Here is a 17387-nt window from a genome sequence, read left to right on the forward strand (position 1 = left end):
ATTTCCTCTCGTTCATTGAAAAATTGCATTGGTATTTTGGTAGGGATTGCACTGAACCTGTAAATTGCTTTGGACAGGGTGGCCATTTTGACAATATTAATACTTCTATCCATCAGTATGAGATAGATTTCCATTTATTTCTGTCTTTTAAAATTTCTCTCATGAGTGTCTTGTTTTCAGAGTGTAGTTTGTTCACCTCCTTGGTTAGGTTTATTCCTAGGTATTTTATTCTTTTTGATGCTATTGTAAGTGGAATTGTTTTCCTCATTTGTCTTTCTGCTAGTTCACTGTTAGTATATAGGAACACAACCAATTTCTGTATATTGATTTTGTATCCTGAAACTTTGCTGAATCTAGTTATTAGTTCTAATAGCTTTTTGCTAGAATCTTTAGGGTTTTCTATGTATAATATCAGGTCAGCTGCAAATAGTGAGAGTTTAACTTCTTCCTTACTGATTTGGATGCCGTTTATCTCTTTGTGTTGTCTGATTACCATGGCTAGGACCTCCAGTACTATGCTGTATAGAAGTGGTGAGAGTGGGCATCCTTGTCTTGTTCCTGATCTTAGGGGAAAAGCTTAAAGATTTTCAGCATTCAGTATGATATTAGCTGTGGGTTTGTCATATATGGCAGTTAATATGTTGAGGTACATAACCTCTATACCCATTTTGTTGAGAGTTTTTATCAGAAATGGATGTTGAATTTTGTTAAATGCTTTTCCAGCATCTACTGAGATGATGAAATTTTTTTTTAATCCTTCTTTTTTAATGTGGTATAGGATATTGATTGATTTACAAATAGTACACCATCCTTTCATCCTTGGAATAAATCCCACTTGGTCATGATGGATGATCCTTTTGATGTATTTTTTTATTTGGTTTTCTACTATTTTGTTGAGGATTTTTGCTATGTTCATCAAGTATATTGACGTATAATTTTCTTTTTTTGTAGTGTGTTTGTCTGGTTTTGGTATTAGAATGATGCTAATCTCATAGAATCACTTTGGAATTATTCCCTGCACTCTATTTTTGGAATACTTTAAGAAGGATGGGTATTAACGTTTCTTTAAATGTTTGGTAGAATTCAACTGTGAAGCTATCTGGTCCTGGACTTCTGTTTTTGGGAGTCTTTTGGTTACCAATTCGATTCCATTGCTGGTAATTGGTCTGTTGAGATTTTCTGTTTCTTCCTGGGTCAAGCTTGGAAGATTGTATTTTTCTAGGTAGTTGTCTATTTCTTCTAGGTTTTTCCAATATATTGGAATATAATTTTTTATGGTATAAATTCTTTGTATTTCTGTGATTTCCATTGTGATTATTCCTTCTTCATTTCTGATTCTGTTTATGCATGTACTCTCTCTTTTCATAAGTCTGGCTAGGGGTTTATCTATTTTGTTTATTTTCTCAAAGTACCAGCTCCTGGCTTCATTAATATTTTTTATTGTTTTATTCTCTATTTTTTAAATTTCTGCTCTGACCTTTATTACATCCCTCTTTCTACTAACTTAGGGCTTCATTTGTTCTTCTTTTTCTGGTTTCTTTAATTGTGATTTTAGACTGTTTATTTGGGATTGTTGTTGTTTCTTGAGGTAAGCGTGTTTTGCTATGTACTTTCCTCTTAGAACTGCTTTCCCAGCATTACACAAATTTTGGGCTGTTGAATTTGTCTCCATGTATTGCTTGATTTCTGTTTTAATTTGTTCATTGATCCATCAACTACTTACAAGCATGTTGGTTAGCCTCCATATGTGTGTAGGCGTTTTTGTCTTCTTTATGTAATTTATTCCTAGTTTCATAGCACTGTGGTCTGGGAAGTTGCTCGATATAATTTCAGTTTTTTTGAATTTTGTGAGGCTCTTTTTGTGGTCTAGTATGTGATCTCTTCTGGAAAACGTTCCATGTACACTTGAGAAGAACGTGTATCCTGCCACTTTCGCGTGGAATGTTCTGTAGATATTTGTTAAGTCCAGCTGATCTAATGCATTTTTCAGTGCTTCTGTTTACTTATTTTCTGTCTGGTTAATCTATTGATGTGAGTGGTGTGTTAAAGTCTCCTAAAATGACAGTGTTGTAATCTATTTCCCCTTTTAATTCTGTTAGTAGTTGTTTTACATATTTAGGAGCTCCTATGTTGGGTGCATATATATTTCTAATAGTTACATCCTCTTGTTGGACTGACCCCTTTATCATTATGTAATGTCCTTTTTTGTCTCTTCTTACTTTCTTTGTTTTGAAATCTTTTTGTCTGATGTGAGTACTGCTACTCCTGCTTTTTTCTCCCTCTTATTTTCATGAAATATCATTTTCCATCCCTTCAATTGTAGTCTGTGTATGCTTTGGGTGTGAAATGAATCTCTTGCAGGCAGCGTACAGATGGGTTTTGTTTCTTTATCCATTCTGCCTCTCTATCTCTTTTGATTGGTGTATTCAGTCCTTTTACATTTAAGGTAATTGTTGATCAATATGTACTTATCACCATTTTATTAATTGTTTTCTGGTTGTGTTTATAGCTCCTCTCTGTACCTTTCTTCATCTCTTATACACTTCTCCTGTTACTTGATGGTTTTCTTTAGTGCTGTGATTGGATTACCCTTTTTAAGTTATTTTTGTGTATCTATCATAGGCTTTAGTTTGGGTTTACCAAAGGATCAAGGACAGCTTCCTTACTATATAACAATCTATCTTAAGTTGCTGATTACTCTATTTCAATAATAATCTAAAGGTACTTTTTTTCTTTTTTTTCTTCCTAATCCACACTTTGTGTATTAGATGTCATAATCTGCACTTTTTGTGTATCCCTTGACTGATTTTGTGTATACTTGATTTTGCATCTTTTATTTTGTTTTCATTTTGTTCTTCCTTGGTAATTAATTGGCCCACTACCTTTACTGTGGGTTTATTTTCACTGATGTAATTAGTTTTAGGAACATTTCTGTCTAGAGAAGTTCCTTTAACATATCTTGTAAGGTTGGCTTAGTGGTGGTGAATTCCTTCAACTTTTCTTTATTTGGAAGTTGTTTAATCCCTGATTCAAATTTAAATGATAATCTTGTGAGGTAGACAATTCTTGGTTTCAGGTCCTTCTGTTTCATTACATTAATTATTTCATGCTCTTCCCTTCTGGCTTGTAACATTTCTGCTGATAGCCTGATGGGGTTTCCATTATAAGTAATTTTAATTTTCTCTCTCTAGCTACTTTCAATACTCTCTCCTTATCCTCAGTCTTTGCCATTTTAATTATTATATGTCTTTGTGTAGTCTTCCTGGAGTTCCTTTTGTTAGGGGCTCTCTGTGCTTCCATGACCTGAGTGTCTATTTCCTTAACCAAATTGGGGCAGTTTTCAACAATTATTTCCTCAAAGAGACTTTCTATCACTTTGTCTCTCTCTTCTTCTTCTGGTACCCCTATTATGTGAACAATGTTTCATTTGCATTGGTCACACAGCTCTATCATTCTTTCATTCCTAGAGATCCTTTTTTCCTCTCTGTTCCTCATCTTCATTGTGTTCCTGTTCTCTAATTTCCATCTCATTGACTGTCACTTCCATTTGCAGTAATCTACTTTTAAATCCCTCCATTGTATGTTTCATTTCAAATATTGTATTCTTCAGCTCTGAGTGGCTCTTTTTCAGGCATTCTATCTCTTTGTTGAAGTCCTCCCTGAAATCTTGAATATTTTTCTGTAAATCCATGAGCATTTTTATGACTTTTACTTTGAAGTCTTTATTAAGAAGATTGATGGTCTCTATTTCATTTAGCTTTCTTTCTTGTATCTTGTCCTGTAGTTTTGTTTTGAACATATTCCTCTGCCTCCTCATTTTGTCAGGGTTTCTGTGTTTCTTCCATTATATTACATGGTTTGCTATTCTTCCTGGACTGTAGAGTAATTATTTATGAAGGAGGCATCCTATGTTGCCCAGAAGCTCAAGAGTATTTACTCTCCAGTGTCTGATTCTACTTTGTGGGAGCCCCAGCTTTTGGCATGCAGTAGGCAGGGCCACCTTTCTGTCTGTCTTCCATAGTGTCCTAAGACTGAAAATTTGAATATTTTTCTGTAAATCCATGAGCACCTTTGTGATCTGAGCAGAAGTCTCTGCTGGGATCACTGTGAGTGGGGTTGCCCTCTGCCTGCCCTGCAGCAATGGTGGAGCTGCAGTGTTAATGGGGTGGATAGGCTGATGTGTGGTTCTGCCTGGGCCGAATGTGCCAGGCTTGGACACCCACAAGGAGGAAGGAGCTCTTGGGATTGGATCCTGCAGGCAACTCAGCAGTTGGGTTGTAATGGTGCCAAGAAAGCTGGGAGAGTCTCCCTCTGCCTGCTAGGCAGCAAAGTCTGATGCTGCTATTGAGCTGAGTGGGTTGGCTCACTGGTAGTCCATGCAGGGAGGTGGCTGGGGACTGCATTGCTAGTGGGATGGAGCATCTGGGGTTCCCAAGAGTTCCTGATATGTTTGGTCAATGGTGGCCTGAGGAGGTATCATCTACCTACCCATTCTCCTGAGGGGAGAGCTTCATCCAACCCTCGCCCCTCTGACACACCTCCCACTGCTGGCAAATCTTTCAAACCTCCACCTCTACTTTTATCTCAAGGAGACCAGTGGAGCTTGCCTGTTCTTCACAAGCAGCTGGAGTCTCAGCCTGCCAGAGTGTTTTGCCTGTCTGATTCTTCACAGGCAGCTGGAGTCTCAGCATCCCCAAGTGTTCCAGCCCTGTTAATTGCCAGAACCCAATGTAATGTGCACTTGTGCTCCCAAAACAGATCTCCATGGCCACGTGTGCAGTGATTCTGGGTTCCTATCTGTTCATCTTTCTCCTACCTGTGGTTTAGGTCTGGGGGAGGGCTTGGGTCCCACTCAGTAATGGCTCTGCCGCTTTACCATTTTCTGTGGGGTTTTCTGACTTTCCCCAGGTGTAGTTGGTCTAGTCTGAAGTCTTCAGGTCATTTTTAGGTTTAGTTATATTTGTATTTTCTTCTTTAATGTGTTTTTGGGAAGAGGTTTCTAGTTTGCCTTCTTACTCTGTGATCTTTTTCTCTGCTTCCCCCTTCCTTCAGTTTTCTTGAAAACAACAATATTCTGAGTTTTTGTCATTCACTTTTGATTGATTAAGTGGAGGCAAGAAATGTTTCAGTTTTCTCTTTAAGAAAAGCAATAGCAATAATATTACGAAAGAATCTAACATTCTCTATCAGTATGAGAAGTTGTACAATAGCGAGTGATAATAACTGTGGTGAACACGATGAGGAAACTGCTATCAGCTCCGGCCAGTTGTTTCCCTGATAGAATGTAAACATGTGTACCTTGTGTGTCCAAACCTCATTTTTCAAGATAAGCCAGGGAACTGTATTTATGAAATGTCCCAATTTTTAAATGTTGATAACTCTTCAAAAAATTAAACATTATATAGAAATAATTGCGTTCCTCAAATCATCAGTCTTTATCCCCTGTTGTAAACTAATATTATGTGAAGGAATATAACCCATCTACAACCAGATAAGCTAAAATCAAAACAGAAAAGACAGATTTGATGAACATTTCACAGTTATCTTTATATAAGAAAAAAGTAAATTAGAGAATCAGAAGTAGGAAAAGAAAGAATGAAATTAAGAGCACAAACACAAAGAAGCTGACACTACATACTTCTTCCAAACATAAGAAATGAGAGTATAAAGTTATTGCTTTTATTATGGAGCTTAATATATATGTTTACTAAAATGTTAGAACTATCAAGCATTAACATAATAATCAATGATAAAAATGGGAACATTATGGTTGGCCCCCAAAAACCTTTCTAAAATAAGAGTGGTTCTCATTTTTTACCTGCCATAAGTAGTGTACATAATCCCTTTTTTGTGATACAGGGATTCTTAGTTTATAGGCTCTTATATAATGATCACAGTCTCCTTTTTGTCAGGGAATGATGGTCTGTATTTCTTAAATCAGGAAATTAAGGGCATAAGCCATGTTACAGAGAAAGGACTAAGAATAAGTAACCTTTTATTCATGCAAATCTCAGTTACAAATATACATAGTGAAGGTGGAAATGTCAACTGGATGTGTAGAATACAGAAAGTCAGCACCAGTCTTTACAAAGTCTTGAATACTATTTTTAAGGTTCCTTTAATATGAAAGACTCAGGACACCTTTTATCCTCATTTATAAGGTTTTGTCTACTAATACATGGATGTGTTTACAGAGATGGTGTTTACATGGACGGTGTTTACAGGTGTTTGACTCTGAAAAAAAGTCACTGGTTAAAAATCTCATCAAGGATTGGATTAAAGATGGCGGAGTGAGAGGAGAGACAGAGGCTTCCTCCTAAAACTGGATACAATTAGAAAATATAGTTGGCACAACTAATCCTGAGAGGGCAACAGGAAAGAGGACAGCGCCAGACTGCATACACCTAGAGAAAAGAGCAGACCTCATGGAACAGGGTAACGTACCAAAGCTGTGGCCCAGCAGGACCCAAGCCCTTCCCCCACCCCAGCTCACTGGTGGGAGGAAGAGAAACGGAGGAGGGAGGGAGTGGAAGGCCTGTGACTGCTGAATAACTAGCTCCAGAAATATGCTCTGGGAGCACAAACATACATTTCATGGTGCTTGCATGATACTCGCATGACTACCGGGTTGGAAAGTTAATTTAGGCAGAATTCCTGGAGAGACTGAGATTCCAGCCACTTGTGGAAAGCAGGGATCCATATCAGGCTGCTCTGGGACAAAAGCTTATATCTGTGTTCTTGGCCCACTGGTTCAGGCAGTGGAGACAGGCATAGCAACTGGGAAGCAGGAAACAGCTCTTTCCTCCCCCCAGGCACCAATACTGATACCCTGCGACCCCTGACATTGCTTCAGGGGCTGAGCAGCTCCAGAGTAGAGCTTCTGGACACTAGAGGGCGCCATATACAAATATGAAATGCCAAAGGAACCTGGTACAGAGTAAAATTAATATAACTCCGGAGAAAGGTTTAAATGACATGGACCTCACGACTCTTTCTGAAAGGGAGTTCAAAATAAAAATCATCAACATGCTAATGGAGGTACTTAAAGACATCCAAGAACTCAGGAATGAACAGGTTGGAGGTCCAATCGCTGAAGAGCAAGATGGAGGGTATTAAAAGCAGGATGGATATGGTGGAGGAGACGATAAATGAAATAGAAACTAGAGAAGAGGAATACAAAGAAGCTGAGGCACAGAGAGAACAAAGGATCGCTAAGAATGAAGGAATATTTAGAGAACTAAATATTGAGAGAAATATTGTGTGACCAATCCAAATGGAACAATATTTGCATTATAGGGATACCAGAAGAAGAAAAGAAGATAAAGGGATAGAAAGTGTCTTTGTGGAGGTAGTTGCTGAAAACTTTCCCAGTCTGGGGAAGGAGATAGTCTCTCATGCCATGGAGATCCACAGATCTCCCAACACAAGGGACCCAAGGAAGACAACACCAAGACATATAGTAATAAAACTGGCAAAGATCAAGGACAAGGACAGACCATTAAAAGCAGCCAGAGAAAGAAATAAGATCACATACAAAGGAAAGCCCATCAGGCTAACCTCAGACTTCTCAGCACAAACCTTACAGGCCAGAAGGGAGTGGCATGATGTATTTAATGCAATGAAGCAGAAGGGCCTCGAACCAAGATGACTTTATCCAGCAAGATTATAATTCAAATTTGAAGGAGGGATTAAATAATTTCCAGAAAAGCAAAAGCTGAGAAAATTTACCTCCCACAAACCATCTCTACAGTCTTTTTTGGAGAGACTGCTATAGATGGAAGTGTTCCTAAGGTTGAATAGCTGTCACCAGAGGAAATAAAACCACAGTAAAGAAAGTAGAACAGCTAATTACTAAGCAAATGCAAAATTAAATGAAGTATCCCCAAAATCAATCAAGGGATAGACAAAGAATACAGAATATGATACTTAATATATAAAGAATGAAGGAGGAAGAAAAGGGAGGAGAAATAGAAAAGAACCTTTAGATTGTGTTTGTAACAGCATGTTAAGTGACTTAAGTTAGCCTCTTAGATAGTAAGGAAATTAACCTTGAACCTTTGGTAACCACGAATCTAAAGCCTGCAATGGCAATAAGTACATACTTATCGATGATCACCCTAAAAGTAAATGGACTGAATGCACCAATCAAAAGACATAGAGTCACTGAATGGATAAAAAAACAAGACCCATCTATATGCTGCCTGCAAGAGACCCACTTTAAACCCAAAGACATACACAAACTAAAAGTGAAGAGATGGAAAAAGATATTTCATGCAACTAACAGAGAGAAAAAAGTAGGAGTTGCAATACTTGTATCAGACAAAATAGACTTCAAAACACAGAAAGTAACAAGAGGCAAAGAAGGACATTACATAACGATAAAGGGGTCAATCCAACAAGAAGATATAACCATTATAAATATCGATGCCCCCAACATAGGAGCACCCACATACGTGAAACAAATACTAACAGAATTAAAAGGGGAAATAGAATGCAATACATTCATTCTTGGGGACTTCAACACTCCACTCACTCTGAAGGACAGATCAACCAGACAGAAGATAAGTAAGGGGACAGAGGCACTGAACAACACAATAGAACAGATGGACCTAACAGACATGTACAGAACTGTACATCCAAAAGCAACAGAATACACATTCTTCTCAAGTGCACATGGAACATTTTCAAGAGTAGATCATACACTAGGCCACAAAAAGAGCTTCAGTAAATTCAAAAATATTGAAATTGTACCAACCAGTTTCTCAGATCACAAAGCTATGAAACTAGAAATAAATTATGCAAGGAAAATGAAAAATCCCACAAACACATGGAGGCTTCACAACATGCTCCTAAATAACCAATGGATAAATGACCAAATAAAAACAGAGATCAAGCAATATATGGAGCCAAATGACAATAATTCAACACCACAAAATCTGTGGGATGCAGCAAGGCTGTGCTAAGAGGAAAGTATATTGCAATACAGGCCTACCTCAAGAAAGAAGAACAATCCCATATAAGCAGTCTAAACTCACAATTAATGAAACTAGAAGAAGAACAACAAATGAGGCTCAAAGTCAGTAGAAGGAGGAACATAATAAAGATTAGAGCAGAATTAAATAAAATTGAGAAGAATAAAACAATAGAAAGAATCAATGAAAGCAAGAGCTGGTTCTTTGAGAAAATAAACAAAATAGGTAAACACCTAGCCAGACGTATCAAGAAAAAAAGAGAGACTAAACACATAAACAGAATCAGAAATGAGAAAGGAGAAATCACTATGGACATCACAGAAATACAAAGAATTATTAGAGAATACTATGAAAAATGAAACACTAACAAACTGGATAACCTAGAAGAAATGGACAACTTTCTAGAAAAATACAACCTTGTAAGGCTGACCAAGGAAGAAACAGAAAATCTGAACAGACCAATTACCAGCAATGAAATTGAATTGGTAATCAAAAACCTACCTAAGAAGAAAACTCCTGGACCAGATGGCTTCACCGCTGAATTTTACCAAACATTTAGTGAAGACCTAATATCCATTCTCCTTAAAGTTTTCCAAAAAAAAGAAGAGGAGGGAATACTTCCAAACTTATTCTATGAGACCAGCATCACTCTAATACCAAAACCAGGCAAAGACACCACAAAAAAAGAAAATTACAGACCAATATCCCTGATGAACCTAGATGCAAAAATACTCAACAAAATATTAGCAAACCAAATACAAAAATACATCAAAAAGATCATTCATCATGATCAAGTAGGATTTATGCCAGGGATGCAAGGATGGTACAACAATCGAAAATCCATCAACATCATCCACTACATCAACAAAAAGGACAAAAACCACATAATCATCTCCATAGATGCTGAAAAAGCATTTGACAAAATTCAACATCCATTCATGATAAAAACTCTCAAAATGTGTATAGAGGGCAAGTACCTCTACATAATAAAGGCTATATATGACAAACCCACAGCCAACTTTATACTTAACAACCAGAAGCTGAAAGCTTTCCCTTTAAGATCGGGAACAAGACAAGGATGCCCACTGTCCCCACTTCTATTCAACATAGTACTGGAGGTCCTAGCCACGGCAATCAGACAACACAAGGAAATAAAAGGCATCCAGATTGGCAAGGAAGAAGTTAAACTGTCCCTGTTTGCAGATGACATGATATTGTACATAAAAAACCCTAAACAATCCACTCCAAAACTACTAGATCTAATATCTGAATTCAGCAAAGTTGCAGGATACAAAATTAATACACAGAAATCTGTGGCATTCCTATACACTAACAATGAACTAGCAGAGAGAGAAATCAGGAAAACAATTCTATTCACAATTGCATGAAAAAGAATAAAATACCTAGGAATAAACCTAACCAACTAAGTGAAAGACCTATACTCTGAAAACTATAAGACACTCATGAGAGAAATTAAAGAAGATACCAATAAATGGAAACACATTCCATGCTCATGGATAGGAACAATTAGTGTTGTCAAAATGGCCATCCTGCCTAAAGCAATCTATAGATTCAATGCAATTCCTATCAAAATACCAACAACATTCTTCAATGAACTAGAGAAAATCGTGCTAAAATTCATATGGAACCACAAAAGACCTCGAATAGCCAAAGCAATCCTGAGAAGGAAGAATAAAGCAGGGGGAATTACGCTCCCCAACTTCAAGCTGTACTACAAAGCCACAGTAATCAAGACAATTTGGTCCTGGCACAAGAACAGACCCATAGACCAATGGAACAGACTAGTGAGCCCTGATATAAACCCAACCATATATGGTCAATTAATATATGATAAAGGAGCCATGGACATACAATGGGGAAATGACAGCCTCTTCAACAGCTGGTATTGGCAAAACTGGACAGCTACATGCAAGAGAATGAAACTGGATTATTGTTTAACCCCATACACATAAGTCAACTTGAAATGGATTAAATACTTGAGTGTAAGTCATGAAACCATAAAACTCTTAGAAGACAACATAGGCAAACATCTCCTGAATATAAGCATGAGCAACTTCTTCATGAATGCATCTCCTTGAGAAAGGGAAACAAAAGCAAAAATGAACATATGGGACTATATCAAACTAAAAAGTTTCTGCACGGCAAAGAACACCATCAATAGAACAAAGAGGCATCCTACATTATGGGAGAATATATTTGTAAATGACATAACTGACAAGGGGTTAACATCCAAAGTATATAAAGAAGTTACACACCTCAACGCCGCAAAAGCAAATAACCAGATTAACAAATGGGCAGAGGATATGAAGAGACACTTCTCCAAAGAAGAAATTCAGATGGCCAACAGACACATGAAAGAATGCTCCACATCAGTAATCATCAGGGAAATGCAAATTAAATCCACAATGAGATATCACCTCACACCAGTAAGGATTGCCAGCATCGAAAAGACTAAGAACAACAAATGTGGGCAAGGATGCGGAGAAAGGGGAACCCTCCTACACTGCTGGTGGTAATGTAAGGTAGTTCAACCATTGTGGAAAGCAATATGGAGGTTCCTCAAAAAACTAAAAATAGAAATACCATGTGACCCCGGAATCCCACTTCTTGGAATATACCCAAAGAATACAACTTCTCATATTCAAAAAGACATATGCACCCCTATGTTCATCGCAGCACTTTTTACAATAGCCAAGATATGGAAGCAACCTAAGTGTCCATCTGTAGATGAATGGATAAAGAAGAGGTGGTACATATATATAATGGAATACTATTCAGCCATAAGAAAGAAGCAAATCCTACCATTTGCAACAATATGGATGGAGCTGGAGGACATTATGCTCAGTGAAATAAGCCAGGTGGAGAAAGACAAACACCAAATTATTTCTGTCATTTGTGGAGTATAACAATGAAGTAAAGCTGAAGGAACAAAATGGCAACAGACTCAGAGACTCCAAGAATGAACTAGTGGTTACCAAAGGGGAGGGGTGTTGGAGGGTGGGTGGGGAGGGAGAGAGAAGGGGATTGAGGGGTATTATGTTTAGTACACATGGTGTGGGGGATCACGGGTAGAACAGTGTATTACAGAGAAGGGACATAGTGAATCTCTGGCAACTTGCTGCAATGATGGACAGTGAGTGCATTGGGGTATGGGTGGGGACTTGATAATATGGGTAAATGTAGTAACCACATTATTTTTTCATCTGAAACCTTCATAAGAGTGTATATCAATCATACCTTAATAAAAAAATTTAAAAAAATATAATCAAAATTAAGCAGGAAGCATACAAAAGCATGATTTCCTACTGAATGTTTTTTTTTTTTTTTAGGAATTCAGTATTCTTAATTTTAATGCAATCACTAATGAAAGATTGAATAACGATATATTTGCTTGTGGGTAAAAAAATTCAGACTGTACAAACTGGGAACAAAATTAAGTTGCCTTCATTTCTATTTAAGGTATATTTGACAACAAACAAACAACATAGTCTCACTATGATACTCTCTATTATGTTCTCAAAATAAATATAGCTGAACACAAAGCATCCTTGTTCTCCCATTGAAACAATCCATTTTCATGCACTAGGAACAGAAATGTTAGGACAGGATATTAGCTTAAAGTGAAGAGGTGAACGTCCTCAATAAAAAGGCAACAGACTTTCTACTTGAAAATGTGAACTTGTATCTTGAGCTTTAAATTGAGAATTCCAATTTGATTACCTTCTAGCACAGTGCCCCACCAAATCTGTTCACTATGTACTCAGATGAGCAAAATTATGAAGGGCCTTTATCTCTATAACAGGCCCATTGTTATCCTCATTGGATCGACTGCACCTGGCTTTGTCTACTCCAGCACTATCTGTCCCCTTGACAACTGCAAGCTTGTTGGCAATTAGCCTTGCCCTCCACTCTGCCATTCTCCATCATGAGGTTTTTGTTATGTGGGTGGTTTTGGGGTAGGGTTGGGGAGGCAAGGAGCAGTGGTGGCTTCCTTGACCCTGTGGCACTAGGTTGCTTCCTGCACTGGTGACTGCTGAGGTGTGACAGATCTTGGCTATGATTTTTATGCTTATCCCAATCCCTTTCACTACACACTGTTTTCATAGATACAGTTCATTGTACCTTTATTATTACATATAAATATGCAATATTTTATCGTATGTACATAGAAATGAAAAATAATAACCAAGGAAATAGATATTGCTAAGTAGCAAAAAATCCTACCTAAGAGGATTTTTTATGAAGATTATCAGATGAACTATAGAGAGTATGTGGCACATACCAGGCCTTTAAGAAATGTTAGAAATGCTTGTCCCAGAGTCCTCCCTTCTATAAATGAGGGGATTTTGATGTAAAATAAATAGCATAAGTATAATAAATAGCATATGAAGATACACACACACAAGACATGAAATGTACACACATTTGTGGACTTTGGTATTGTTTTGTTGCTGTAGTATATGTTTCCTGATGGATCTGAGATGAGGAAAGGATATTTGTGCCATTCCTTTTATTATTTAATGACTTATCCTGTCTTATTCTTTACTCCTCAGTTTAACACCAGAGAAACACACACATACATACACTCACTCCATATGTATAGGAAGGAATTGTCATTGTCTTTCTCCAAGTGAACATATCCTGTAGGTAGCTGGAAATGAGAGTCTAGGGATTAGAATGAAGTGTGGGATGGACAAATGGATTTGAGCTGGCAGTGCCCCATGTATGTGGGCTGAATAAATGAATGGTTACGAGAGATTCAGCTTTGGAAGTCATTGTCAACAAATGAAACTGTACATATACTTTCAGTCTTTATATATTTTTCAAAATTTGCCTAGGACTATTCATTTCATATTTTCTTTGTCACTGCAAAAACTGATACCTTTACTTCACAACAAAGAAAACATACTGAGATAACCATCTGCTGGTTAGATTCAGAACTACATGCCTCAATACTTCCAGGAGGCGGCTAAGAAGCTTGGGAGAGAGGGGCCTCTATTCTGACCCACCTAACAGGGCTTGTTGGAGGCTTGAATAGCACAAGCAGGCCTTCCTGCAGAATCAGATGCTTCCTGGTTCTCTGAGTTTCTGGCAGAAAGTTCCACACATCTCATGAAGAGAAAGTCACCAGCGTGAGGTTCTCTGAGGGAATATATATGTGTGTGTGCGTGCATGTGTGTGTGTGTGTGCGTGTGTGCGTGGCTATTTTTGGTTATATCCTTTAGACACATTTGCTTTATAATGTACTTACACATACACATAGGTGTATTATCAACAGTAACTAGGATTGCACTGTGCATACATCACGTATTTTTCTATTTTTGGTAACTACAAATTAACTGTAAATTCCTTTCCAGGTCAGTTGATTTATATGAAATCAGTTTCTGGAATCAGATCATAACACGTTTTTTCCTTTTTTCAAAAATGTATCTCATTTACTTTACTCACTTATAAAGTGAATGTATGTTTGTAATCATAGAAATCAAATAATAAAGGTATGTGTGTGTAGAAAAGGAAATGATCCTGTATCTACCTCCTTTCCCCAGCTGTGATATCCCTTGTTAATGGTAAGGAGCACATTCTGCAGAAGCTTTTCTTAAATATTTATTTACATAATACATGCAAATGCACAGTATGTATGAGCAGATATACACACTTTTTGGTGTATGAGAAAATGGCAACAAATCTTATAAAATTTGTTTTTTTTAGCTGAGAATAAAATTATCAGGACTTTTATTTGTATGTTTATTATTGTTGGGTATCTTTTCACAAGTTTAATTGCATTCTTGAAGTTTCCTATGAGATTTTTACTTTTCATTTATTTATCTCTATCCTGGTTCAAGAGTTCCTGGCATATAAGTGTCTTCTGAGGTATACATGGATAATTTCTCCTCCAATTTTTCATGCATCTTTTAATCTTCAAATCTCATTGATTTTTAAAAAAATTTTATTTTGGTCTCATTAATCTACAATTACATGAAGGATATTATGTTCACTAGGCTTCCCCTCTCACCAAGTCCCCCCCACCTACCCGTTCACAGTCACTGTCCGTCAACATAGTAAGATGCTGTAAAATCACTACTTGTCTTCTCTGTGCTGCACAGCCCTCCCCATGCCCCCCCACACTATACATGCTAATCGTAATGCCCCCTTTCTTTTTTTCCGCCCTTATCCCTCCCTTCCCACCCGTCCTCCCCAGTCCCTTTCCCTTTGGTAACTGCAAATCTCATTGATTTTTATGATGAAGTCAATACAGTTTATTGTCAAAGTTTTGAAGGAGTGTTTTGAAAAGTGCTCACTGCTGAGTTAAGGAAGGAATTAATCATGGTTTTATTTTACACACTGTTTTAAAACCTCCATTCAAATTAGAATTTGTTCACTTTGCCAAATGAATATTTTTTCATTGGAAAATAAAATTAAAATTGGAGGTCATTGCCATCTCGTGACCGAATTCAGAATTGCAGCTTGGCATCACTTTTTAGCAAGAGGTATGGGAAAGAGAGAGAGAAGAAAGGGGGCTTCCCTTGTGAAAGCCCTCTAGAGGAAACTGGGGTTTGTATGATAAAGGAAGTATTAAGTGGTAACGAAGACAGAGTCCATGGATATTAACTCCTGTGACTGGAAGTTTTATGTGGCCCTTATCTCAAAGAGAAGGAATGCACGTATATGTGTGGTAATAAATATAAAGCTGTGTGTAACCTTTTCATTTTACAATATATTTAACGTCTTTTAATGTCCAGAAATATATATTTTTCAGCACTAGTTTTGTGGATAAAAACATAAGTAGGTTTATCCTATGTTATCATAATATTATCTTAGGTATTTTGCTAATTAAAAATGAGTGTACATGTTTCCCCAAGGCCCTGGAAACACTGGAGCAATACATATTTGTAAAAGGAATTATCTTGTATATTCCATCTCTAATTTCTATATCCCACCTCAAGATAACCACTCAATATATTCATTAATAGTCTCCATATATGTTTGTGTGGGGTTGTTATATTGTAAAATATGACATTAGTGTGTTCTTATGAAAATATATATTCTTCAAAAGTTAGATCATGCTGTGCATTATGTTCTGTGTTTTGCTTATCTATTTATATATATCAAAGCTTTTATTACATTTCCTTAATTTTTGGTGTGGTTGAGACATTTTACATGTATTTGCCATCCATTTTTCTTCTTTGAATTTTCCTGTTGTGAACACAACATTCAGCTAGTCAGATTTCCTTATGTGAATATATTTATGTGTGTGTTCTGTGGTAAATATATATATATATATACTATATATTTATGTATATATATACAGTATATACATATATCTATATATATGCTATGTAGATGGTTAAAATCATATTTATAGGAAAATTGAAAAGTAAAAAATATATAAAAAGGCAGGAAAAAATATTTGCAACCTGCAGTGTATATATGGGGTTAATATTTTTGATATCTTAACCAACAGAGAAATGATCCAAAGATTACAACTGACAATGTGCATTAAAAGCAGTATAAAAAAATACCAAATGAAACACTTGAAAACATGGCCAACCATATAACTGATGGAATGTCAAATGAGATTTTATTCTAAATTAAACAATTGAATACCAACCTAGTATGTAGAGAGTGATTACAAGTTTATAAAAGAATATGCTTTTATGTTTGGATAAATAACTGCATATTTTATTAGGATATATACTGGAAAAAAATCAATAGAAAATGCATCAAATGATTAATAATTAATATCTTCTGGCTGGGGGGTCTGGGCCAGAGGATTAATATTCTGATGTATTAACTTGGCAAAATGAATAAAATCCTAAAAATGTTGTTTTCAAATACTGGTTATGGAACACTCTTTTCAATAAAACAATGATTATCCCTATTCTGAAATGACTATTTTCCCTTCCTCTTTCTTAAATATATATAATTTATATTAAGAGTTAATCATATTTAAACCCTGTGCTGAGAAATTCAGTGGACAAAAGTGCTTAGGGTCAGAGCAGAGAGGCCACAATATACACAAATGTAATACTCCTAGAGCAGTGGCCTGGATCTCAGAAGTAAGCAGCAGCAAGTATCAGTATAAGTCACCTCCCTGAATATTCAAATATATTTCTATGTATTCAGCTATAAAAGCAATAAAGTTCATTGTTAAAGTGAAACCCTAAGCAATACACTAAGCTTCACTGACTGCCTCCCTACATAAGAGAGCAGAAAACACTAGCAGTCTGTGTAATTCCAGGTTTTGAGTTCCTGAGCAATAATTTACAAGTTTCTTTTCCCAGAGGAAAGTTGCCTAACTTCTCATAACTCTTGGACCCTGATCGAATGTCAACAATGAACAGCAACTTGAATAGCTGTAAGGATTAAATTAGATAAAATATAAAGTGTCTATAT

The sequence above is a fragment of the Manis pentadactyla genome, chromosome X (genome assembly GCF_030020395.1).
Source record: "Manis pentadactyla isolate mManPen7 chromosome X, mManPen7.hap1, whole genome shotgun sequence".
Classification (NCBI taxonomy): domain Eukaryota; kingdom Metazoa; phylum Chordata; class Mammalia; order Pholidota; family Manidae; genus Manis; species Manis pentadactyla.